The sequence below is a fragment of the Balaenoptera borealis genome, assembly GCF_965194805.1.
Source record: "Balaenoptera borealis genome assembly, chromosome: 9".
Lineage (NCBI taxonomy): Eukaryota > Metazoa > Chordata > Mammalia > Artiodactyla > Balaenopteridae > Balaenoptera > Balaenoptera borealis.
Genome location: NC_138873.1, coordinates 117035489 through 117062823, shown reverse-complemented (window position 1 = coordinate 117062823; position 27335 = coordinate 117035489). Strand labels below are relative to the sequence as shown.

General features: G+C 37.5%; 1 pseudogene across 1 annotated transcript; it reads right to left on the bottom strand.

Annotated features, from left to right (window-relative positions):
* Window positions 1–5240: 5240 nt before the first annotated feature.
* Window positions 5241–17499, bottom strand: LOC309634691 (mitochondrial ribonuclease P catalytic subunit pseudogene; annotated as a pseudogene). Its single transcript has one exon. The product of its transcript is annotated as a mitochondrial ribonuclease P catalytic subunit pseudogene (transcript).
* Between the last annotated feature and the right edge of the window lie 9836 nt (window positions 17500–27335).

Here is a 27335-nt window from a genome sequence, read left to right as displayed (position 1 = left end):
GTGGTGGAAACAGTAAAATTCAGGGAAGGGGTACCAAAGAAAGAAGAGTCTAAAAGGGATTTCATGAAAAGGGTATTCTACAGAGTTCTGGAAGAAGAAGAGGTGATAAAACCAGCAAAAGTTGCATGAAGTACTGTCTTTATGCCAAAATCCAGTCTTCCCAGGCTCTTGGCAACTAGATTCATCATAAGAGATATACTATAAATCTATAAGAACTCCAAGCTATCCTTGTAAATGAATTGAATACTATTCCCTTCACGTGTTTTACTATTCTTTTTCTAATTCATGTCAATGCTGTAGTGATTAATAATTACAATTTCTTACACAGACATTCTTAAAAAGTAAATTTATTCTTATTTATACTTTTTAATTCTCAAATATCATGTCATGTTTTGGTAAATGGGCCAGAATATAATTCTCTTATTTTCTTTAATAATTGTCCTTGCCTTGAAAATAATGGTAACTATGTATAGCCAGATCTTGGGAACCACTTTTCAATTTCAGAATTTTTTTCTGATTATTTGAGATTTAATAAACACAACCATAATGGAGAGGAATTAAGAGGGAAGTCATGGAATCTTCTGCTGTATCCACACCATGTCATATTTGTTTCATAATTGTTTTTCTTTGCATCAATTATTTCAGCCACTGTGACTGTTCCCATAAATACTTGTACACAGATGGACATAATTCTGCAGTGCTTATTTCCCTGTTAAAATCTCTACTCAACCCAACGGTCCTCCAACAAATACTTGAGTGGAGATCCCTCCAGGTAATTGCAAGAGAATCTGTATCTGTCTGTGAAAGGACTTCGATTGATGAGTTAAGAGGAAATTAATCTAGAAAGAGAGGGAAATGTGAAATAGAGAGATGAGTTGCAAACACGGCCTTCCTGCCATTTTGACACACCCGAGACATTAGTCACTGGATCTGCATTTTTAGTTAGGTTGTATACAACCAAGAAAAGTTAGCATTATCCAAGTCAGTGAGGACATGGGGAAATAATTGCTACCAGCTCATCTTTCACCACCAACCTATTTCATAGCCTATTTAATAGCTCCCTAAAAAAAGAAATTGACTAAGAAAAAATACTCAACAATTATTCGAATAGGATGACAGTTTTACTTATTTTATTTTGTTCCTGGAAGCTCAGAACAAATGTATTCTTAGTCTAGTTAAGTCAATTAGAGTGTGCGTTCCCCTATCCTGCCCACCCCACCACCACCACCACCACCACCTTCACATACACAGAGACAACACACACACAGGCAAAACACACACTTTTTTGTTTAGAAATATTTTGGTGGAATTTAATATTCGGAGAACATGTTTACTACATGGTCATCTCTATAGCTGTGCTTTTCAAAACCAAGGACAACAGTTGTGGACTTCTGTTCTTGGTGAAAATAGCAGAGGTGAATTTGCAGTAAGATCCAACTACCCCACCAGAGGTCTATGAGGCCTCAAATTTAGCAGAAAAGTTAAAGGACTAAGAGTCAGGAAACCAGGCTTAAATCCAGCTCAGCTACAACTGTGGCCTAAGCTGAGGCCAGTCACCTTGATAACCTGGGCCTCTGATTCCTGGCACAAATGGAAGACTCAGCCTAGATGGTATCTAGTTTCTTGCAGCTGTGGAGTTCATTGCTTCTCTGAGAGGCCTGTCTTGCGTATTTTGTATTTTACCAGAGAAGAGACAACCAGGCTTAGCACCATCCTGATCCTAAGAGAATGCCTAAGCCTCACCTAAAAAACACAAGTTTAAATGATTTCTGCATTTGTCTTACCCATGATGAAAACCTAATTCTATTTTGTCAAAGAAGGATGTGTGAAAAATACATATGAAAATGTGAGTAGAATGAGGTTAAAAGTATAGGCCATGTGAAGACTCCTGTTGACTAAATAGAACCAGTGAAATACCTGAAACATGTATGGAAGGGAAAATTAGAATAAATGACCCATTCAGTCCAAAGAGTTAGTCAGAGAGGTTAAAACAGAGCAATAGGGACTTCCCTGGCAGTCCAGTGGTTAAGACTTCGCCTTGCAATACAGGGGGTGCAGGTTTGATCCCTGGTCTGGGAGCTAAGATCTCACATGCCTTGAGGCCAAAAAACCAAAACATAAAACAGAAGCAATATTGTAATAAATTCAGTAAAAACTTTAAAAATGGTCAACATCAAAAAAAAAATCTTTATTTAAAAAAAATAAGAACAACAGAGCAATAATTACCAAATTGTGTTCCACAAGGTGTTAAATACATTCTTTTTTTTTTTTTTTTTAAAGGGAGAGTTTGGTTATTATGGTCAAATTAGTTTGGGACTAGATGGGTTAAACGAGTTAAGCAAATTTATTTTTGCTGCAGGACCTCTGAGACTATGGTTTGAAGCCTTTCCCAAACTAACTGACCATGGAACCCTTCTTTCCAGGAATACCTCATGGGATCTCTATGAAAGAAAGACCCTTTAGAATATACTAAGATAAATTAGGGAAACTAAAATATATTGACAAAACATGTCAATCTGCTTTCTGACATATATTAGTGAATTGCCATATCATCTTTAAGAGAAGCCTCCAAATTTGATGACTACTGGAGATTTTATCCAGCCAGGAATAAAATCATTTGTTTCAAACTGACATTTGTTAAATGTCTGAATGGTTCTCAGAACCCCTGCTATTATATTCCAATATAAATATGGTATGTGTACCTTTTGAAAGTGGGCTTTGATATTTATGGACTGAAGAGCCAAAGAGAAATGGGAGAAAAATGATTTTTGAAGTGATCTATGTTTGCCTTCCATGGAATTTTTTCCATCTTTTTAAAAAGGAGTTCCTTGGCCAATTCTGGCATCTCTCGGGAAACTACAAGCCAGGGTAAACCAGGAGCCTGCTATAACACTTCATTCTTATGCATCATTTAAAAGGCATGCATGCTTCATGTGAATCCAATAACACTAGGCATACGGAGAGCAGGGGTTATGTTAGGACCCCATAAATAATGCTTCATCTCATCTTTTAGGCTCGACGAGCAAAGAAACCTTGTAGAAGAGAGAGGTGACATTTTAGAATAAGGTGTCCTACTTTGTGAATACGTTGAAGAAGCCTTCAAGCCTACAACCACAAAGATAAATAAAAGTCTATAAAACAACACCCTTACTTAAAAACATTGAGATGGATATTTTTTTGCAGCAATGACGGATGAGAGGGCTGTCCATGACCCGTAAGTATATGAAGTACTAATATAAACACGAGTCCTCTCTAAGAATCAAACTAAGCGAAAAGGCTCAAAGTTGGCATGATCAAGAGATTTTATTGGGGTACTTGGGGCACAGTAAGTGTATCAGTTTAAGCCTAAACAATATTCACCTGTGTCTAGCAGGGTGCTACGGGGTGCCTAGTAGGGAGTATTACATGGGAGATTAAAACCCTTCCTTGGGTAAAACGTACAGAGAAAAGGAACTGAGCACACATGTTTGGTTCACGAATGATGTGCCAGAATCAAAGGGAAGAGATAACTAGAAGGACAACTCAATGTCAGTCACTCTTATTCCCCTCATCCCAGAGCTTGCAGGCTCACGGCCAAGTACCAGAGTGTGGAAGGATCCACGGAGGAACAAGTGAAAACAAGAACAGCTGAGACAGACTTGCAGCACTCAGGCAGCGGCAGCACTGGGGCCAGTCTCACCTCCCACAGTAGGAGACACTGGCGGCTGATGCTGTGACAGATTCATCAAGACACTCAGCGATAGGCACGGCAGCCTGGGCACAGACGCTATTGCTTCTAGAATCATCCTCATAGGGCAACACTGGCAACAAAGCTGCTGTTTTTAATACCAGAAGGCAGTGAGCATACTATAAGGAGTCAGGGTAAGAGAGAAAGAAGGTAGAACAGAGGATGCCACTGGGTGGTTAGAAGGATAAATTTGCTGATGGTAGATGACATACATCTGAAGAACGTCATACAACTATTTAGTAGACGTATAAGTGTGGTCTAGAGTTCTCACGTAGGGAATAGGAACAGTGCCAGAGAAATACCAATTGGCAACAATCATAATATTCTATTTTTATCCCCATGTGAGTATGGCTTGAGAATCAAGAATTACATAAGACAGGACTGCATAATATTGAAACTGCTTGTATTGGAATGGAGTCCTGGCTGGCTGTGGTCGTCTTGGTAAACAATGGAAAATCTCGTTTAATTGAATTGGCTTAAACTTGGTCCATTGTGCGAGGTTGTGAATTTGATAACCTATTAAGGTCATCTCCCTAACCACTATAAAGGTTCTAATGAATATTGCATTTTTTCCATCTTATTCCCAAAGATCAGAGCACTTTGGCATAGTCCTAGTTAAGTTTTATTATTTTCAAACTATAGATTCTAGAGTATAATAAAAATGCATTTTAAAAAGCCATAATGCTCATCTACTTGAGTATTTTTAATATCAACAAGTAATTTTTATAAAGATAGCTCATATTTTTATAGGTATTTTCAAAGTTCCTCCATCTGATCATGTTATCCTGTAAGAAGAGGTAAGAGATTTGGCAGGTAAGGAAACAAATGTGCTGAACTGGCCAAGGACGGTCAATCGCTAAGTGATAAAGATAGGTCTAGAACTGACATCTCTGGACTGCTAATCCAAGCCAACTCACTGAACCACACCAGGCCACCTTTTTTCTGGTACCTTCTCCCAATCTTTGCATCACTTCAACAAGTTCGAATATTATCCATGCCAACTCCACAAAAAAACTTAAAACAATGAGCTTCTTTAACCTACATTAACCAAGAAGTACCAGGCAGTTAGATCTCCCTAGGGCTTTAAATTCTTTTAAAGTAAAAGATGCTTTTTGACTTTGAGTTTTCAAACTTTGCTTTATTAGTGTCTTTCATGAAAAGAATGCCGTCATTAGTTTATTTGTTTCTGTTCTGGATGTTCTTACAAAACTCTCCGTGGAGTGTTCTTCTCAAGCCTTAACGTTGTTCTTTCCATGAGTTGCACAACCCAGCTACCCAGCCAGAAGACAGAAAAGGTATCCCCCATAGAGGTCCGGTTACCCTGTGATTTTATACCTCCAGCACAAGGAATAACCACCTTCTAATAAAAACTAATTCACTACAGGATAGAAAGAGACAACAGGGGAAAAAAAGACATTCACAGTAATACGAAAGTTTGTTTCTTCCTTGAGGAAGCAAATATTAAAGTTATTTCTGTTGTTGATCAGTTACACACTTAGGTGCACGCACACACACTTATCCAATCTACTCCCTCATAAAAATAATCTCATTAGTCTCAGTCAGAGGAATCTCTGTATGACTTGTTTTTTGAAGATCAACTCAAATAATTAAATCTAACATAATCCTACCTAAAGTAAAAAATTATTAAAATGATGAAGATGTCCAGCATGCCAGGATATCTGGAAAGTCCCAAGTTCGTGTTATATTTTGTTGATATAAGAGTTTATACATCCCCAACACAGAGAAACTACACAGACATTATTTATCATTATCTTCTCTTTAAAAATGAAGTGCTTCCTTTTTCTGATATCCTTCAGCAGATGAATAAAATGATTTACATTAAACTCACATTAGCTTTGCATTATCACAGATTTTTCTTCTTCTTTGCTTCTTCACTTCCCCTGTGACTGTACTTTAATATAACCTTATTAAATTCAAGGAACAGTTTGGGAAACTAGATCTTATACATCCAAGGAGCCCTCATATTGAACTCATCCAAAGAATTCAAGAAATGACATTCCTAAAGTTTTGCAAGGGATGTTGTAAGCCGCACACAAGTCTTTGGCCTTCTTCATCATTATACTTGACAGAATTATGTAAACAAAAATGCTCAGGGTAATGAGAAGCTCTTTTGGCCTATAATGTTTTGGCAGACATTTTAAGTGGGAATGTAGACACATTATGTATAGTATAGGTACTACATGTGTATACATATATACTTAAATACATATATTTGAAAGATTCTTTTCAGAAGGACCGTCTCTATTTATTTTCTTGATCAAATATAAATACAATTTTATCGTGAATGTAGTAAAATCTCCAATGTAGAGTATGTGTGAAAATCTCTTCAAAAGTTTTAGACAACACAGATCATAGAAAACATTTATTATCATTTATCCTAAGTAATAGCTCGAAAGCTAATTTTATTATTCATTCAAAATTCCTTTGATGTAGTTCCTAAGCTAGCTAGGGTTTTGAAGGCCTAAAATTTTAGTCCTGAGTTTTCACCTAGTAGCTTTAGAGGTTTTCATGCGACTCAAGATTGTAGAAAGAAATCCTGTAGGCAGAATCTCTTAGAACTGACTTCACAGGTGCATGGTAATTATAAAGCAGAATTTCTGCCTTGGGATTACGGGGAATATATATTAAAAACATAGTCTAGCTCTAGAGAGCAACCATCCTGGAAGGTCCGCAAGCAGAAACAAGGACACTTAAACATCTCTTTTGCTCCCTCTGCTGGTTGCTTTCGTAAAATAAAGAATGGGTACTTTGATCTCTTATCAGAAAGGCTGATATATTTTAATTTTCCCAGACTTTCAGAATTTGAGTGTCAAGACTTATCTATTTGGTTTGTTATAACGAAGCTTTTGTGACTGAGTTGCTATGATTGAGTTGAGTCTTTGCTCGTCTAAATTATAAATGAGTGTGAAATATTAGATTAAAAGAGATACTATGAAAATGGAAGTTCCATTAGATTAACAGTTCAGAGGTCATTGAGCATGGTACAAAAGAGAATATAAGATATCCTCATTTTAAAATAATATATCAAGCAGGGTAGAAGCACTTATATATAAAATTAGTTAAGAAAAAGACAGTATATAATTAAGGACTAAATTGTGTAGTATTGACTATATGTTGTAGACTTCAGAGAGTGGAAAAATTTCATAAACAAGAGACAGGAGTTGCAGTGAGACTCAAAAATGATTAATATAGAACACAGGCTGGAGCGTGATAGGAGTGGTTGCTGACAGAGCATCAGTAGTGATTAACTACCATCAATAACCCAGTCTTGTGGACTTTTCCATCCAAACACAACCTTCTTCCTATACATATAATTGCAACAATAGCAATAGCAACAATAGCGTGTCCGTACCTGACATAAAGAAAATATCTATATTCCAAATTAAAGCAGGTGCGTCTTCTCCCCAAAAGTGAATACCCACAATCATTCAGCCACCATCGCTATCTCTGAGGGATAGTCAGTCCTTCTCTATCAAGTCAGTCACAACTTTGATCTGCTACCTATGGATCAAATAAGAAAGTTAATCATCAGTAATACACACTTTATAAAATATTAGAAAACGACTAGAGGAAGATATACTTGAGACTACTGCAGGGTTCTTCCTCAGTGAGACAGATCTTTCCCTTCATTTAAGGAGCTCTGAGTCTATGATCTGAGTCCAGGTCAGGCAAGTGTGGGAGGGACCGTGAATTTCCATTGTAGTGAGTAACTCAGGACACTGCCAAACCTAGAGATTTTTTTAAGTAGGACCTTAGTAGGATATCATCAATTTCAGTCCTAGAATCCCCCATGATCAGTTAGCCACTTCCAAAGTCTTCTGCGTGTCAAACTTTATTATTAACACTCTCAACCTGGTGATTATTACAGAACCACACCACCATCCTTGGCTAATTAAGTGCTGCTAATTTGCCCTCAGTCGACCAAGGCTACCAATGCACATGGTGGTATCATCCCCTCCTAGAGATGGTAACCACTGCAGTCTTTTTCACTAATGCTGCACCCCCCTCACCAATGAATTTCTTAATGTCTAGAAGTGTTTTCTATTATCCCCTTAAGGAACAAAGTTGCGAAATACCAAATCTCCCTAAATTCTTTGGATTTATCTTTCTACAAGATACCAACTTATTGGGAGTTCCCTGGTGGTCCAATCGTTAGGACTTGGTGCTTTCACTGCCATGGCCCGGGTTCAATCCCTGGCCAGGGAACTCCCGCAATCCACACCACGAGGCCGAAAAAAAGGTACCAATTTATTTCTGGCATTTTAACTTCATCAGGCACATTCCATTGATGAGTCCAGGTTTGAGGCAAGCCGCCAAATAATCAATTAGAGCCATTTCCAGGTGCTCAAGCTAGTACATTGAATCTCTCTCTTTATTTATTAAAGCATTTATCCATTCATTCAACAAATGTGTATTCAGTTTTCATTAGGTATCTGACAATATTCTCTGTGCTGGAAAGACAGCATTGGATAAAACAAGTAAAATTCCCTGGCTTCCTAGAGTCTACATTTGATGGGAGAGAGGAGAAAACGATAAACAAATAAGTATTTCTAAATACATAGTGCTTCGGAAGATAATTAGATTGGTGCTCTAGAAAGAAACAGGGCAGACTAAGGGAGATTGGGAGGACTGGGGTGTATAATTTTACGTATAGGGATCAGAGGAGGCAACTCTGAGAAAATGACCTTGAACAAAGTCTTGAAGGGCGTCAAGAAATGGGCCAATGCAAATACACGGGAGGAGAGCAGGCCAGGCAGAGGCCATAGCAAGTGCAAAGGCTCCGAGGCTTATTTAAGAACAGAGAGGAGGCCAGTGGTGCCAGAACAGAGTGAACAGATGGAAAATAATTGTTAGCATGATACTTCAGATAAACTCATAGTTTTGGAAATTAAACTGAATACAAGTCGAATTTTCTCACTCTCCCAGCTCAGTTTCAGGTTTGTTAAGAACATGTGCTAAAACTTATCATTTTATATTAGCAAATACTTCATAGCAACCAGTATCACTTGTTCTCTCAAGTATACGGGTTAAATTAACTAGAATAATTCAAAGCCGTTCTTTCCATCACAGTCATCTCCTAGCAAGTTGATCAACTGTCTGTTATGATTCTCCCTAATCACCACAACTACGGGGAAATTATCAGTGTGAGCTGGGTGTGTATTACAAAGTAGGAATATAATGCTAAGACTTCAGCATCCTGACCAAGGGTAATTAAAATTTCTTTTCAAATAAAGCAATAATCTTCAGAGAGCTTATAAAAAAGCCTGGCAACATCTTCCAACTTGTCAATAAATATATACTTTTTATAGTCTGGCTTTTCTGTTTTTAATTGGCATGCTTTAAGGGAAACACCCAAGTCATAGCTTTTGAGTGGGGAAATTAATTATTGATTTGCCTCTAGGCAAATAACTTCATTAAAGTTGTGTGCTAAGTGCCTGGTTAGTTTAAGAAATTGAATGTAGAAACTCATTTCTTGTTCAAAAATTTTGTGATTCACCTCAGTTACCAAAACAGATTACATGTTGGGAAAATAATAAATAGGTTTTAATATGGAAAAAGCGTGTACTAATAATCAATAACATCAATAGCAAAGCCTCACTGAAAAGCCAGAGCTGCAACCTCGTGTTAATGGATGATGTTACAGAGAAATGACTTTTCCATTGAAGTTTTCCTCAAGTAAACTGCTGATTTAGGACTGCTCATCTGTATAGAGAGATTAAGTAAATCAAGATGGAAATAATAGAACTTCTTATAACCCCATTTCAGTGGAAAGGTTAATTTTCACTTTATTGGTTAAATCTAGTGTGTGTACCTGTTCCTGTTATTAAACTACTTACAAATGCAATCTGATGCCATCATCATAACAGTTTTTGGGGGCAGGTATTATTATCCCCATTTTACACATAGGGAAATTGAGGCTCCGGGGTAGCCGGACCTTCCCAAGATCATACATATAGAAAGTGGCAGAACCTCTTACGAGATTCTATACAATTTTCTTGTGCTTATATATCACTGTATTGTTAATTATATTACAACTAGTGCTATTCCTAAAAAGACTATTGTTTCTTAGTCTTCGAGTATTATTATTATTACTATCAATATTATTATTAAAAGTTAGACCTGTCATTTAGATATTTTGTTTATGTAATTTTTAGGTAAACAGCTTCCAAATAATATTTATATGGTTAATTATTTTTAAAAGGTCCACTTTAATTAGCAAATTCTTAATTCATAATATATGTGCAGTATAAAAACTACTAATTCCAACATCTCTGTGAGTGTGCTCATATTTTTTATTTTTATTATGAATCATATTTTTCTACTTCTCTTCATGTCTCAGTTTTGATTTTATATCAGTCACTGTGAATGAAACAATAGTTGAGACTGAAATTTGGTGATATTTTCCATAGAAACAGCTCCCCTTTCTTTGCCAGACATCTAGAGTAAAGTCCTGTGGTTCTAAAATTGATATATCTATTCCATCTAAAGTCCTGCTAAATGATATACGGGAATAAAGACGCAGACCTACTAGAGAATGGACTTGAGGACATGGGGTTGGGGGAAGGGTAAGCTGGGACAAAGTGAGGGAGTGGCATGGACATATATACACTACCAAATGTAAAATAGATAGCTAGTGGGAAGCAGCCGCATAGCACAGGGAGATCAGCTCGGTGCTTTGCGACCACCTAGAGGGGTGGGATAGGGAGGGTGGGAGGGAGGGAGACGCAAGAGAGAAGAGATATGGGAACATATGTATATGTATAGCTGATTCACTTTGTTATAAAGCAGAAACTAACACACCATTGTAAAGCAATTATACTCCAATAAAGATGTTAAAAATAATAATAATATATGAATGAGAAGAAAGAGGTGTCAAGAGAAGCAGATGAGAAAAGGGAAAAATGAGAATTACTAATTATTTTTAAATAACAGAAGAGGAAAGACAAAGGATGATAATAGTCATCATAATACAAATACTTATGAACAGTCACCATACAGAGGGAACTGTGTATGCTTTACAAGCATCATATATATATATATATATATATATATTTTTTTTTTTTTTTTTTTTTTTTTTTTTTTACAAAGTAGGCAATGAAGGTTTAAGGAAACTATGTGCCCAAAGATACAGATAGAGAGTGACTGAATCAGAATTTGAACTGAAGGCTGTCTGATGCCAAAGTATATACTTTTACCAGTGTAATATACTGCCTTCCTAAAACTCTAATGAATCCTTAGAGATAGTCTTAGCTCTAGCAGTTACAATCAGTGGTGTAGATTTAGAGGGCAATGTTACACACAGTATCATTTCAGTAAAAGCAAAGATCCTGCTGATGTCTGGTACATGTATTTACACTGGCTTTACAATATTAGATTACATTTTTATACTTGGAAAAAGCAATCAAACTGTCTAAGAAACAGTAACTGTTTCATTATTTACTTTTTATTAATAACTAAACTCTTTAAAGGAAATGTTGTTCCCAAAGATTTCAAGCTTTTATAAAGAAAACATAACTAGATGATATGAATTTTCCATGCAAATGGAAGATAAATTTAAAAAGAAACAAACTTCGGTCTAAATATCGGGGGGGGGGGGGAAAATTCCTTAAGAAGTCAGCCTTCACTATTAATAACACCAAGAATCAGTTTAGGCCAATGACGGACAACTCAGGTAAGAGAAACTTGTTTTCTCTCCTTATCTTTCACCTACGTCTACCCACACACAATAATGCTTTTGCATCTCACCCTTCTTGCAATTCTCTCTTTCTCTCTGTGCATGGTAACAATATTTCTTCAATCCGGTGCCTTTCCCTCTTACCCATTCTTCAAGTTCATTATTTTTGCATGACTTTATAATTTCCTAAGTCTCCTCCAAGTCATACTCACTCCTTGTTCAGACCTTCGATCCTTGAGATGTCCGCCAATCCTTGTGTTTGGCAATATGCAGCTTCTAGATCAAACGAGATTAGTAATCATAGATACTTTGAAATCTGTGCATGTGATCAGGTGAACTTTAGAAAGAAACAGATGTGTAGAAATCTGGGAGGAGGTGTAACCCTTTGGAAAATATGAAAATTTTTCAAATTTCAAAATATGAAATTTGAAAAATTTTCATTTGCCAATCTGTTATTCATAGCAACTTCTCCACACAACTTGTAAATTATTGCCAAAGGACTTTATTTCCCTTGGAGATAACACTTTCTAAATTGTTTAGACGTGATCTGGGCTACTTACCATTTTTATCTGACTTCATTAAATGGAGAACTAATGAGTCAAAGCATCATTATCATTTCTTTCCACCATCATCACAATAAGAGCTGGTAGTTTTCTGGATAAGGGGGTGGAGGGTAGGAACAAAATATCAGGCAGTATTAGCCTGACCATGGTGTAGGATAAAACAAAGTAGCTTCACTATAAATAATGATATTTAAATACAGTTTCCTTAAATCATTCATCAGCACCATTTTTCTTCAGAGAAAAAAATGAACCTTCCCAAAACTGACGCTATAGACATCGCAGACTCTCCATAGCAAAGAGGCAGTAGAACAAAACAACCAAGATAAACAGTAGTACTTACATAAGTGACTTGTTTACACCTGAGTAAGGAAAAATAAAGGTGTTTGTATCCTATTTTAATGTGGTAGTTACAAGTATGCATGGATAGGAAAATGCATTACCCTAAGCCCCAAAGTAACATTTATCACAACTCAGATCCATTTTAGGGAGGCCTGGGGGGTGCAAGTGGTTAAAAGGTGAGAACAGCTCTTGTATGTGCTGTTAATTTAAGAGTGCAACCAGGATCTATAATTACTTCTGAAAAGAACAAGTAGCAACTGAGTTTATTAACTGTCAACAAACATCTGCTAAAAGTGGTAATTAACACCATAAGGCTCATGGAACTCAAGACAGACATCAGATCAGCTATGTAGCACCACAGTAAATGTTTGCTGGGACATCAGACCATCTTAGCCTTGTCTGAAATTTTCCCTAGTTAAATACTCCTGGTTTATAGTCTAAAAAGCCTGCTTCATAAAAGCGTGAGGTGTCAAAGGTCCACACGAGTAGGTGTTTTTAAACACTAAGTTCATTGGAATATTTGCAATGAGATACAAGGGGTCAGGTCTCCAAAAATAAACTAGTAACAGAAAGGGAGAAATAACTAAACAGTCAAAACAGTCATCGCATAATCCATCTTCTAAAGCCCTAATGTAATCTTATCAAGGAAACCACTCGGCATCTATTTGCTATTATTTTAAACAACTTTTCAACAGATTGTTAGAATAGAGCTTCAAGGTCCATATTTGAAAGTGGACTGCTACAGTCAGAACAGAAAGAAAAGTCAGGTGACAGTCGACACCCAGTCAGGAAGAGAAGAAAGGGAAAAACTATAAAGAGAGCATAAAAAGTTATTGAATGCAGTCATCAAGTCTACTTTTTATGTCCAGGACATTTCCTGTGTTCAGTATTGAGATGGCTTCCAACAACTACAGAAAGATGCATCTCTTTTCAGAAAGTCACTCAGGTCTGTGTCACAGTCAGCTGAGAATCCCAAACACTAAGGCCCGCTTTAATGAGACTATTTTCATATGTGTCTGTACATATATGTAATTGGAGGTCTACAGGAGATATACACGTAAGTGTTACAGACTAGAAACTGCAGCATGTTGACATGATGTTTGCATCAAATGTTAATTTATATACACTGCTTGAGTTTTCTGTTCAGTTACATTTGTTGCTTCATTTGCATAAAGGTGTAGATGCAAAATTAATATATACTCAACATCATGAGTTAGTTATTAGGGAAGTGCAAATCGAAACTACAATGAGATATTCTCCAGGATGGCTATAATTTAACTAAAATAAAATAAAACAGAAATAAGTGTTGGGGAGATTATGGAGAAATTGGAACACACATTGCCGGTGAGGATGTAAAATGGTTTGGCCACTGTGGAATTTGACATTTCCTCCAAAAGTTAAAGATAGAGTTACCATATGACCCAGCAATTCTACTCCTAGGTATATACCCAAAAGAACTGAAAACATATGTTCACACAAAAACTTGTACATGAATGTTCACAGCAATATTAACCATAAGAGCAAAAAGTGGAAACAACTCAAATGGTCATCAATTGATCAATGAATAAATGAAATGTACATACTACAGAATATTGTTCAGTCATGAAAAGTAATGAAGTAGTGATACATGCTACAACTTGGATAAATCTTGAAAATATTATATTAAGTTAAAGAAGCCAGACACAAAAGGGTACATATTGTATGATTCAATTGATATGAAATGTCCAGATTAGGCAAATCCATAGAGACAGAAAGTAAATCTGTGGTTGCCAGGGGATGGGGGCGGGAAACATTGGGAGTAGAGTTTATTTTGGGGTGTGATAGAAGTGTTTGAGGATTAGTGGCAGTAGTTGCACAATAGTGTGAATATATTAAAAACCACAGGAGTGTGTACTTTAAAATGGTTAAAATGATGAGTTTTATGTAATGTGAATTTTATCTCAATTAAAAAAAAGAAGAAATCAAAATATGTACATTTTGTTTCCATGTTATCATTTTCTAAGTCCACTGTGTTTAAATGCTTCCACAGATAATTAAATGCATTCAAAAAGTTAATGTTCAGCTCTCTGATCTGACAAGCAGGATTGCTTCTAGGTACTTCATAATGTTTCAATTCCCAAAAGAATACACTTTACTGAACCTTATTAAATATTTAAAGGGATATAAGAGTTTAATATAGAATGTGTTACCTACATAACACTCTACCATGCCATTCATATTCCTCTTGGCAGAGGGCAATCTTCTCCTCAAATATTCCATATAGTCTTAGAAACAGAGGAAAAAAAGGTAAAAATCATGGCCTATTTTCATATAGGTCTAATAGAGTTGGTCAGTATTGTCTCTTCTATGGGATATACTTTAAAGGAGAGCAATTCAGAATAGCTGAGAATTTTCTAAGCAGCCCACTCCAGTTCTTCTTTAGACAGGTACTTTGTTTCCTTTAAATTTTAAATTGTCTTCAAAAAAAAATTTTTTTTTAGATATATATTTTTATTTATTTATTTATTTATTTATTTATTTTTGGCTGTGTTGGGTCTTCATTGCTGCGCACAGGCTTTCTCTAGTTGCAGTGAGCAGGGGCTACTCTTCGTTTCGGTGCACGGGCTTCTCGTTGCACTGGCTTCTCTTGTTGTGGAGCACAGGCTCTAGGCATGTGAGCTTCAGTAGTTGTGGCACATGGGCTCTAGAGTGCAGGCTCAGTAGTTGTGGCACACAGGCTCAGTAGTTGTGGCTTGCGGGCTCTAGAGCACAGTCTCAGTAGTTGTGGTGCATGGGCTTAGTTGCTCCGCGGCATGTGGGATCTTCCTGGACCAGGGCTTGCATCTGTGTCCCCTGCATTGGCAGGTGGATTCTTAGCCACTGTGCCACCAGGGAAGTCCCCCCACAAATTGTTTTTTAATTAAAAAATCAATTTATTGATATGCAAACCAACTGGACCAAACAGGACAAACAGGATAGAAGCAATACTCTAAACAAGCGTTAACTTAAGAGCTCTGATGCCAACCAGGAGGACACCCAAACACAAGTTTAGCATGGGGGTAAGAGTCTTTATGTCTTCTGGTGAAGGCAAAGCCATTTGGTTGGCACTTCGTAGGAATATCTTTCCACCAGGTCCTCATCGTAAGGTATGTGCCACGAGTCTCCAGTTGTTGGCACCATGGTGTCAAAGATGAGAATATGCTGAAGAGTTATTTTTGATCCCGGATGCCTACAAACAATTGCCAGCTGATGTCCTTGCTGCCACTTAAAGAACAGGCATTGGGTCTTGGCATCAGGAACACAGGCCTTGTGGTCCCACATCAGATCTTTTGTGATAAACTTGCAGTGGTTCCCTGAGTGCAGTGTGGCATACAGAAGGAACGGCATCCTCTGAGAAGTTGTCAGCAAAAAAAAAAAGCTGGCTTGCTTTTGCACCTTTTCCATATCATCCTTCCTCCACCAGGAATTCTGCATTAACATATGCTTCCAGCCTGGGACCAGCACTTGAAGATTCTGCTTGGCTAGCTGAGAGACCACATCCAAGAGAACTTGAGACTCACGAGCTTTAGGAAACATTTTGGCAACATTGAGGTCATCAACGACAATATCAAAAGGAGGACAGTAATTTACAAAGTTCTGAAATCTCAGGTTCCTGAGGTGTTGTCTTTTTGTATTGGTCACCTTCATCTATCACATCCCTCATGATTTTTTCCTTGAGAAATTCATACTGTTCTGAACTCAGGTGAATAGACTCTACAGTTTTTCCACAGCCCAAACACTGACCAGTTTGCTGGACTGTGGTGAACTGTCCTTTCCATTGTTCTCCAGGAACACTTTCAAACCATGCTTTTATACTGTGTGCAAATGACTCCCCAGGATATAGCTGATTATTTCTTAGATACAAAAGAATGTCATGTAGTTTGTTTGAATACGATCATCTTTCATGTCTTTTCCAAAATCAAAGAAGGTTTTTAATGTTTCCAACATAGGAAAAATATCATGACCTAACAACTCTTGATACAAATTCCAGGCTACATTTACATCTTGATGAAATAGGGCTCCCTGGATACAGTCACTATAGTCCTTTTTTTAAGGAATCATGACTTGTTTGATGTCCTCTAACAGCAGCAAGGCCTCCCTCCATCTGTCTGTATGGATTAATCCCTGGATGAGAAGAGTGTACGCTCCAGATTCTAAGTGCTTTTATCTGGCTTTCATGATTTCATAGACATCAATAATTTCTGATGTCTGCTTATGAAAAACACAGAGATACAAATACTTGACCAGCAAATCATAGCCTACAATACCATTGTTTTTTGCAGCTACCTAGGCCAGCACAGATTTGGCCACATCTACAGAAATATGGCATTTAACCATCTGTGAAATGATCTAATTTTCAAAGTTAGCCTTTTCTTTGAAATCTACCTTAAGTTTATCCCACTCCTCTGAATTCAAAGGTTTTGTCGGCATTTGAATAATGTTCTTCACAGGTGGCAAGACGTCCTCTTTACTCAGAGGATTCATCTGTTATCTCCTCTTAGCCGCTCCAGCTGCAAACATGTGGGCAGAATCAGGAGAAACTTGTTTATTACCGCCCTCATCTTTTTTCCTGACATATCTGGCCTTGGCAATCAGCAGATTCATTGCTTTGGTATTTTGTGGAGACACTGTTTTAAGAGAAAACCACTTCTCTTGGTTCCTGATGCCGTAACAGTCTTTGAGAAAGAGAGAGAGAGAAGAGTGACCTGGGCCTAGCCCAAGGTATGGGTTGCTCTTCCAAAGTTTAGGAAAGCTTCGAATACCAGTGAAATAGAAAGTCATTATGCAATTAAATCAGCACCAGATTGTGAGAGACATGCCCCAATCAAAAAGCCCCAATTTCTACAGCATAATTAAGGGATTTGCAGGTAGGGGGTGGAGAATCAAAGCGCAACTTTCTAAAAGATGATTTTCAGCTTCTCACAGACAAATCAAATGCTTTGGGGGCTATCAGCAACGAAGCTTGGTTGAGTTCTCTCCATTAAACAAGGATATGGGGACATACAACCTTGGTCGCAAGTTCCAGGACCAGGGGACAGAGCGGGAATCCTCTGGTGCCTGTTATATTCCAATCCGCGAACAGCAGCACCCACGTACCATGCAACCATAAACGCGGTGGAAATTCCCAAAAAAAATTTTTTTAAGAATTTTATTATTAGATTATTTCTTTGAATTTTATTTTATTTTTCTATACAGCACGTTCTTACTAGTTATCTATTTTATACATATTAGTGTATATCTGCCAATCCCAATCTCCCAATTCATCCCACCACCACCACCACCCACCGCTTTCCCCCCGTGGTGTCCATACGTTTGTTCTCTACCCCTGTGTCTCTATTTCTGCCTTGCAAACCAGTTCATCTGTACCATTTTCTAGATTCCACATATATGCATTAATCTACGATATTCGTTTTTCTCTTTCTGACTTACTTCACTCTGTGTGACAGTCTCTAGGTCCATCCACATCTCTACAAATGACCCCATTTCGTTCCTTTTTATGGCTAATATTCCATTGTATGTATGTACTACATCTTCTTTATCCATTCGTCTGCCAATGGGCATCTAGGTTGCTTCCATGACCTGGCTATTGTAAATAGTTCATGAATACACTATTTTGCTAAGAGTTTAAATTTTAATTAAACAATAATAGTGATTATTTAACAATTCATTAACAAAGGCCAGAACATTACCCTAGTTTGTGCTTTTGAAAGTGATAGATGAATAGAGTTACTCCTGTCATCAAATGAATAGAAATCCAGGTTTACAGTTGTATTGCACACCAAGCTGAAGATACAGTTGTAGTTTCAGCATCTTCGGGGTCACTAAGCTCAGTCACCAAGGAACCAATCCCAATCATCAGAGAGTAACCTGACCCATTGGTAAACCAGGGACAGGCTGTGCTCCCATTACCTAAGTAATGTCCCTGTTTGCTATATGTTTTCAAATCAAAATTGCTTCTCAACTCGAGTGGCAACAGAGTGACAAGACAGTACTTGGGTCTGACTCTCCATCTGCTATTCTGAAGAGCCTGGAGAGAGAAGCAGGGGAAGAGGGAGGTCATGCAAGCACTTGACAACGCAGGAATCTACTGAGGCCATCCCATCACTGTGCTTTCGACTTTTAAAAGTATAATCTATACTTGCCCAGCACACCCTCCCGACCCTCCTCTTCACCCACCTTCTACCAGATGCAGTAAACTGGTAACGCAGGAAGGTGAGGGGGCACCTTGCTCTGTGTTGACAGAGCCTGGGAGGAGGTGTAAGGAGGAGCCAAGGGGAGAAGGAAGTGGAAAAGAGGCAAAGGAAGAAACAGAAGAGAGGGTCACTGCAGCTAGGAAGCATCTTGATCAGCATCCCCTCTAACCCCATCCGCGTAAGTGTCAGTAGGACACAGTTCATGCATGGTTTGGTTCCCTCCAGCGTTCCTTCCTCATCTTCGGGTACCAGCAGACACTACCTCCCTCCATCCCTGTTCTGGGCAAACTGATCCTCCCTCACATCATGTGGTTCTGCTGGGGTTGTCAACCACAGTAAATCACCCTCCTCACCCTCACAAAATAAAAATACAAATTCTCTTTCTCTCAGATACAAACACACATGTAGAGGTGGGTACAGGAGCTGAGATCAACTACTCAGATGCTCTCTGGACATTTCCACTCTCAAGAGGGCACCCACAGGGTCCAAAAGCAGCACCCAGAGGTTTGGGCCTCAGATTTCTGAGGCTGAAGTTCCTGTAGCTTCTCAAGTTTTGTCTGTCCTAAGGCCTGATTTTTCAAATCTTCATTTAATTCTCTAAGCAATCCGTTATATCCCCAGGATATGTCTTCTCCCTTGTTTGACTTAGTCAAAGTCATTTTCCTTTGCTTACTGCAAAGAACCCTAACTGATGTGGCAGGGCTCCCATTCAGAGCGTTTTGAGGTAGTGCAACTGGTAGAAATGGCCTTGGACTTGGTTGGAGTTGCGGGGGGAGGGGCAGGTAAAAGGCTCCCAGCCTTGGTTGAGCCCTGATTCCTTACGTAACACTGAGCAATCAGGACACTTCTCTGAGGCCCACGTCTCATGGCTACTAAATAAGGAGTTGAGTTTAGAGACTTCTTTTTTTTCCAGCTCAAAAACTGGACAGTTTTATGAATGAAAGGGAACTGAGTAGGAGGAGAAAGCACATGGACCTGTGGAAATCTCCCCAGGCCCTAGGGTCACAGTATGCTGTGCCCAGGTGGCGCTTCTCAGGTGGCACACAATGCACAACCACAGGACACCATGCCACAGGAGCACAAGAGGAAAAACCAGGGGTGGCAGAAGCTGTCACATTTCCTAAAGAAGAGCCTGGAGAAATGGAAAATGAAGTCTGCCCAGAAACAATGAGCCAACTTGCTCTAACAAATAGTATTAGCCCCAAGGAACTCTTAACTTGTAGAAAACGTGTAACAGAATGGAAATAAACGAACGGTAATTCAGGGCACCATCTTAGGTTCTGCTGACCTCGTGGTTGGAGAAACTCTGCAGAGTGAAAAAATGTTTTTTGAAACTAAGGCTTCCCAAGCTAACTGGGATCCCCAGAGAGCAGGAACCCAAGAAAAGGATGTAGTACATTTTGGAAATGTCGCCTGCACATTCCTCTCTTCTGTTGTTAAATTACACCAAAGCCCAAGCTAGGTACCACCGATGAACAGAAGGCTCATTTACAAGCCAAAGATACAAGTGTTTGTTCTCGAAGTAAACTGTGATGTTACCTATGAGACCAGGATAGTCCTACTTGAATGACTCTCGAATCAGGTAGCAAAGACCTAGCTGTGCAAAGAGAGACAAGAAACAGTTAAACAGCCGACAACAAAGAAGAAGAAAATGGACATATCTTTATCTCTTCTTTATTCCCAGCTACTGAAAATGAGTAAGAAGGAATAAAAGAGATAGATATATTTGTAAGTATAACCTACACATCAAAACTAAGGGATTTCTAAATATTGGAGGGAAAGCTAAATGTCACTCACCCTGGATATTATATTTGACCACCTAAATTCAAGTTATAGGAGTTCCTTCAAATTGGGGCAGCACAGGAAAGAAAATATTTTGCTGTAAGCAGTAACCAGAATGCATTCTCACGGAAACATCGTAAACCCCTTGCATTGAATGCACCTGGGTAGTAGCTCATAGGAACTGAAATAGCTAAAGCATCATTTCCAAAACTGTGCTCTATATAAATTAGTTCATTGAGATATTACTAGGTGTTTCACAACAGCCCCTCCACGATAAAATAATTTGAAAACATTTACTTCCTGCAGGTGTTCAATGCACATTAGCATTTTAAAGACTAAGAAACTCTGCATTCAGATAGCTTATTTATCTTCATATAAACTAGTGTTTCTAAAAATTATTTGGCCATGGGACCATTTTTCATATAAAAATTATTTAAAATCTTCTGGAATAGTTTCCCAAAGAATATAATTTAGAAAAGATATACCTACAGAAATTAATGAAGTTTATGTAAAAGCTAAATTTTTAACAACTGTAGACAAGGAGATCTCTTTTTCAGTTTGTACATGATACTAAACACAAGAAAATTACAAGTTCAATCTGAGCTTCAGTGAATTTGTTTGCAATGTGGCATCAGTTGAGAAACAAAGTTCTAATTCTGTTTCAGCCACTCGCTGGCTTTGATATTGGACAACTTAACCTCGATGACTTTCAGCCTTCAAGACTGAGAAAATCAGATGCTCAACGCTGCTAATTACTAGAGAAATGCAAATCAAAACTACAATGAGGTATCACCTCACACCGGTCAGAATGGCCATCATCAAAAAGTCTACAAACAGTAAATCCTGGAGAGAGTGTGGAGAAAAGGGAACCCTCCATCGCTGTTGGTGGGAATGTAAATTGGTACAACCACTGTGGAGAACAGTATGAGGTTCCCCAAAAAACTAAAAATAGAACTACCATATGACCCAGCAATCCCGCTCCTGGGCCTATATCCAGAGAAAACCATAATTCAAAAAGATGCATGCATCCCAATGTTCATTACAGCACTGTTTACAATAGCCAAGACATGGAAGCAACCTAAATGTCCATCAACAGAGGAATGGATAAAGAAGATGTGGTACATATATACAATGGACTATTCCTCAGACATAAAAAAGAATGAACTAATACCACTTGCAGCAACATGGATGGACCTAGAGATTATCATACTAAGTGGAGTAAGTCAGACAGAGAAAGACAAATATCATATGATATCACTTATATGTGGAATCTAAAAAATGATACAAATGAACTTATTTACAAAACAGAAACAGATTCACAGACTTCAGGAATAAACTTATGGTTACCAAAGGGGAAATGTGGGGGGAGGAATGATTGGGAGTTGGGGATTAACATATACACACTACTATATATAAAATAGATAGTCAGCAAGGACCTACTGTATTGCACAGGGAACTCTACTCAATATTCTGTAATAACCTATATGGGAAGAGAATCTGGAAAAAAATGGATATATGTATAACTGAATCACTTTGATATACACCTGAAACTAACACAGCACTGTAAATCAACTATACTCCAATATAAAATACAAATTAAATTTTTTAAAAAATTTGAGAAACAAAAATTTTGATTTCTTGGCAAAAATAGACTGAGAAAATCATTAAGATATGTGTGTACATAATTTATCACTATATTCAGCACATACTAAGTACTCAAAAACAGTTTGTATTATGGTAAGAAAATCAGTGTGTAGCAAAAAACTAGGTCCATGAATAAAGAAAAAGCCCTAAATAGAACTAGGACAGAATTTCTCTATGAAAGCCCATTTCTCCGGTGCCCTAATAAAGAAGAATGCACATTCAACAACAGACCTAGAGGCAGGCATGCCTAGGTACTATTTATACATGTGCACTAATTTATGTAACACTCCAGCAAATTTTTTAAACAACTATGTGTTCCTAAAACAGGCCAAGTTTTTTCTTGACTTAAAGTCTGCGTACTCCAGAGACACCATGGATGGACCTTGAGAACATTATGCTAAGTAAGATAAGTCAGACAGAGAAAGACAAATACTGTGTGATATCACTTACATGTGGATTCTAAAAAAGCCAAACTCTTAGAGACAGAGAGTAAAATGGTGGTCAGCAGGAGAGGGAAGGTGGGATATGGGACAGATGTTGTTTAAGGGCACAAACTTGCAACAAGTAGGAAATAAGTCCTAGATATCTAGTCCACAATATAGAGAATATGGACAACAATATTGTATTATAATCACCAAGTTGCTAAGAGACTAGAACTTAATTATTACAACCACTGAAAAGAACTTATACTTATGTAATGTGATAGAGGTCCTAACTGTACACTAAGATGACAATCATCTTACAACATATAAATGTATCAAATTTTTTTTAAAGTCTTCATACTCACTTCCCTTTGTGTGGAATGGCTTTTCCCACATGTGCATATGGCTTGTGCCCTCAGCTCCTTCAGAACCCTTATCTGTGAGGCACCTAACAGGTGTTCAGACCTCTGATCTGAGGTTTTCCCTGATCACCTTATATAAAATGTAACAATCCCTACCCACCCACCAACCTAAAACTGCAATGTCTGCTATTTTTCTCCACAAGTATTTTCTAACACCCTCTGACATACTACATATTGACTTGCCATTTGTTTACTGTCTGTTTCCCCTACAAAAATATAAGATGTATGGAGGCCTTGTCTGTTTTGTTCATTCCTATGTCTTCATCTCCTTGAATAGTTCCTGACCCATAGTGGGAATTCATAAATATTTGAATAAACAGTATGAAGATAAGTATCTTGTTTTCATCTCCTCTCATTAGTCTCCCAGGGACAAAAGTATACACTCGATGCTGTTTTTTAAGTCACCATTATTATTTTTATGTTGCCTTTTTTCTAAAAATGTTTTAAAGTGTCAAAATGAAATTTAAAGCCTTTAAAATTCAAACCTACAGCATTAATATAGTATTTATGCCTTATAAATCACAAATTTATCCTTGATACCTTTTCTCCATACATTGCACAAAGCATACACCATTAGTTAACTCGAAAACAATTTCCTGGATTACATATACTTACCCTCACAAATTCCCCTACATTCCTTAAATTTTAAACAGAATAGTAACATGGAGCTTTGTCTTTAAAATCATTAAGCTCGTCTTTATCTTATATAAACTCCTAACCCTGTGAGCTAGGCAAGTAAATATCTATAAACACACTGGCCCATGAACATGTTTTATTACCCTCTTATCTATAGAAGAGTTTGGGCTTCAACCAGGCTAACATCTCATCTGAACTTCTTCCAACCCTTCTAGCCAGTCATTCTTGGCATGGATTGGATTCCACCTAACAGAGATTGACCAAATTTTGCCAAATGTAGCAAATACCCTCCCTCTACCCAAATTAATGCATAAATAATGTAAATCTATTTACAAAATAGATTTAAATAGATTTAAAATATATAAATAAGGCTATTTCTCTTACATACATCCACTGAGAATAGTTCTACCAGGACCAAGAAGCAAATACTTCTCACAATAACTAGTTGGACACTTCATGAAATGTCTATGAATTGAAGTATGAGTTCCTGCTCTCATCCCATCAAACTGTAGTTCTAGCCCTTTACCACTGGCTTCAGAAAAAAAATGGACAAGACATTTTGGAAACATTCCATGTGATAGAGAGAGAGAACTGCTAACATGTGATGGTCTAGCCTGCAGTGTGTCCACCTCCTTGGTACACTGAAGCCTTAATAAAGATTAAAAAAATAAATAAGTAAATAAAAATAGATTCTGGACTCTGTCAGATGAAACGAGCTGGCTTTTCTGTGGCATCAGCCTTGTGCGCCAGTGTCTGCAAGGTCACACCAATCATAAATAGTACGCATTATAACCTGGACATGTGCCAGGCACTTGCCAGGCCACTTCACATGAAATAAACTTACACTTTACACAGGGCCTTTATTTCCAGGCGTGGCTGCAAATATTCACTTCATTTGTATTTCCATGTGATCACTGGAAGGCAAGTATTATTTTGCTTTCATTTACATGTAGAAAAATTGTGACAACTTTCATGTTTTGTGTATGCAAAAATTAAAGCAACGGCTTAATGTTTCAAGGAAGTCAGGAGGCAGAAGGAAGTCCAGTGTCTTTACATGCTTCTAATTTTTCCTCATGAAATATTTTCTCTGAAATTATATTTGCCAAGCATTAGACTTCTCAAGTGATTTTTCATACAATATCTCATTTGAACCTCACAATTGCTCTCTCATGTGTGTACTTGCACGTTTTCCACTTTGGACAGTAATATTTTGGCCCTTCTTCCAAAAGTAAGCATAACCCCATTTTTTGTGTGTCTTAAACTTTTTAATCCAGTTGTGTGAAACAGTCTTTCTAAGGCCCAGGTAAGCTGTAGTTTTCATACTTGCTTAGAACAAGCACATTTCAAGGGCATCCTGAACTCCCATGGTCCATCACATAGAGGACAATAGCACAGACTGGGAAAATGAGCTTTGTCTTGATAAATGAACATATTTACAGGCATATATGCAGATAAGCAGGTGTTCTTGAAAATTGTCACTCTTGAGAATCTGCTATTTATTGACACTTCCTTCTCTGTTTTTCTTGTATTTGATGGTTTTGTTAGATATGACATAACATCATTAATTATGACTCCACTAATTTCAAATTTATGTTATATTGGATGAAGAAAGAGTTGGCCTTTTCTTCCACCTACCTTTCCTTCCTTTTTTTTCTTCCTTTTCTTCATTTTCTTTCTTCTTACTTTTTCCCTCTCTTTACTTTCCTCCCTCTCCCATTCTTCTTTCTTTTTTTTTAATTTAAAATTTTTTTTTACTTTGACGTTAAATTTAATTTTTATTTTATAGGGGGGTATAGTTGATTTACAAGTCTGTGTTACTTTCAGGTGTACAGCAAAGTGATTCAGTTATACATATACATATATCCATTCTTTTTTCAGATTCTTTTCCCATATAGGTTATTACAGAATATTGAGTAGAGTTCCCTGGGCTATACAGTAGGTCCTCGTTGATTATCTGTTTTATATATAGTAGTGTGTACATGTTAATCCCAAACTCCTAATTGATTCCTCTCTCCCCACCTTTCCCATTTGTCAAAGTGACTGATCCAAGTTCACATGGCCTCAAGTCTGGCCTTCTGGTAGGTATCACACTCTTTCCCATGCAGCACACCACAGCAAAAACTTGACTCTTTATTTTTCTATAAAAATTTAACTATGCATTGCTCCCATGTCTTAAAATCACCAAGAAATTTTCACTAGACATCATTACCCTCTACTTCTCTCTCTTTATAAGTTAAAACTATAAACACCATGAGACTGGCTTTCTAGCCAGCATACTGGAACTCATTCTAAAATTAGCTTTCAAGGCAGTTACCTTAAGAATCTTTTGTCCTGTTACAAACATACCTCACGGATCAAAATATATTTAAAATGCTTTGGGAATTACTTTGAAAACCAGGTTACAAGCCACAAAAGAATATCACTTTCTTTACTTAATAGTTACACCTCAATTATTTTTTAAATTAGTAACATTTTAATCACTCGCTTTCTTTACCGGATGAGACTCTGATTTCTTTGGATCTTTCCCAAATACAATATTTTCACTCAAAGTATGAAAATTTTTCACTGTTAAACATAATTTTTCAAGTTTGCCACGGTCTTGCGGGACGATTCCACAAGAGAAATGCCAAGAATGACTTGTCCAAAGGCAGCATCTCTGAAATGAGTATAGAGCCTGCCAAGGTGATGTCTCGGATGGGACTAAGTTTCCCTTAGCTTTGCAATTTTATTCAAAAATAAGTCTTTGAAACTTATAGTCACATATCATGTATATATGAGTCAGCTTATACCCACAGTGCTTATGGAGGAATTCTACATAAATGTCTAAATAGGAGAGGCTGTTCCCACGGCCGCCAAAATAAAGTCCTCTAGAGATAGACAGTGATTTTCTGAACTAGCAATGCTTCAACTGACAAATGACTTCTGTTTCTTCCAATTTAGCAAGTTTCAGTTCAATCTAGCAATTTTCCCATTATGCCACTTTTAAGAGAAAGGATCATTTTAACCCCAGAAAAGCATTTCAATAAATTGCCCACTATCAAAATGCAAAGGATGTGTTATAACACCTCTTTCCTGCCTCAGAAATAATACCTTTCTGTCATTTTGACAAGGAAGTGAAGCATCTCTTTCCCATCTGAAAAAGTCAGTTGGCATTCCTTCATCAAGTCAGCTTCCAAGTGTTTCTTCATTTGACCCTCAAAACACTTTTTAACACTTCTCTTATGAGTGATGTCAACTGGTATGCAAGCCACTTGGTACATTCCCAGACCCTCTAAAATAATTCCATCCTATTGGCTAATCCTAGGGGGTCTCTCCAGAACCAAGTGTGCTTGTAAAACTGTTCATAAAAGGGTCTCTTATTTCTGTCTCTACTTCCTTTAACACCCTGGTTTTATTTTACTTGGACCAAGAAACGCATCAAATCTCAAAGCTTAGAATATTGGTCCATTTTTCACCCGCTTCAAGGAGACTGTTCTCTGAACCCTCATCCTTCTTACTAATAAATTTGATTGAAGCAAATTCCCCTTTGTGAAACCAGAAACCAAATTTTTCTGCTTTATTCCTAACGCTTGCATTTGGCTTCAGTCTTCATTAATTAACCACCTGGATCTTTAAAAGTCCTCACCTCTTTTTCCCAGTACGTATATATTCTTCAAAAGTCTTTCAACAGTTGGTTGAAATGTCTAGTCTTGCTTGAAATTAATTTTCCACTTTTATTGTTCCAATTATTTGGCAGGTTTTATGTCTTTGTAATAACTCCCCAGAAACCTTTGAACCTGTTATGCTTTTTATGTTTGTGCTTGATATGTTTCCTTAGCAACACTTCAATTCTGCCAGCTCTATTCCATGAAATTTAAAGAGTGAACATGTCTGAGATATGAATATGAAGATG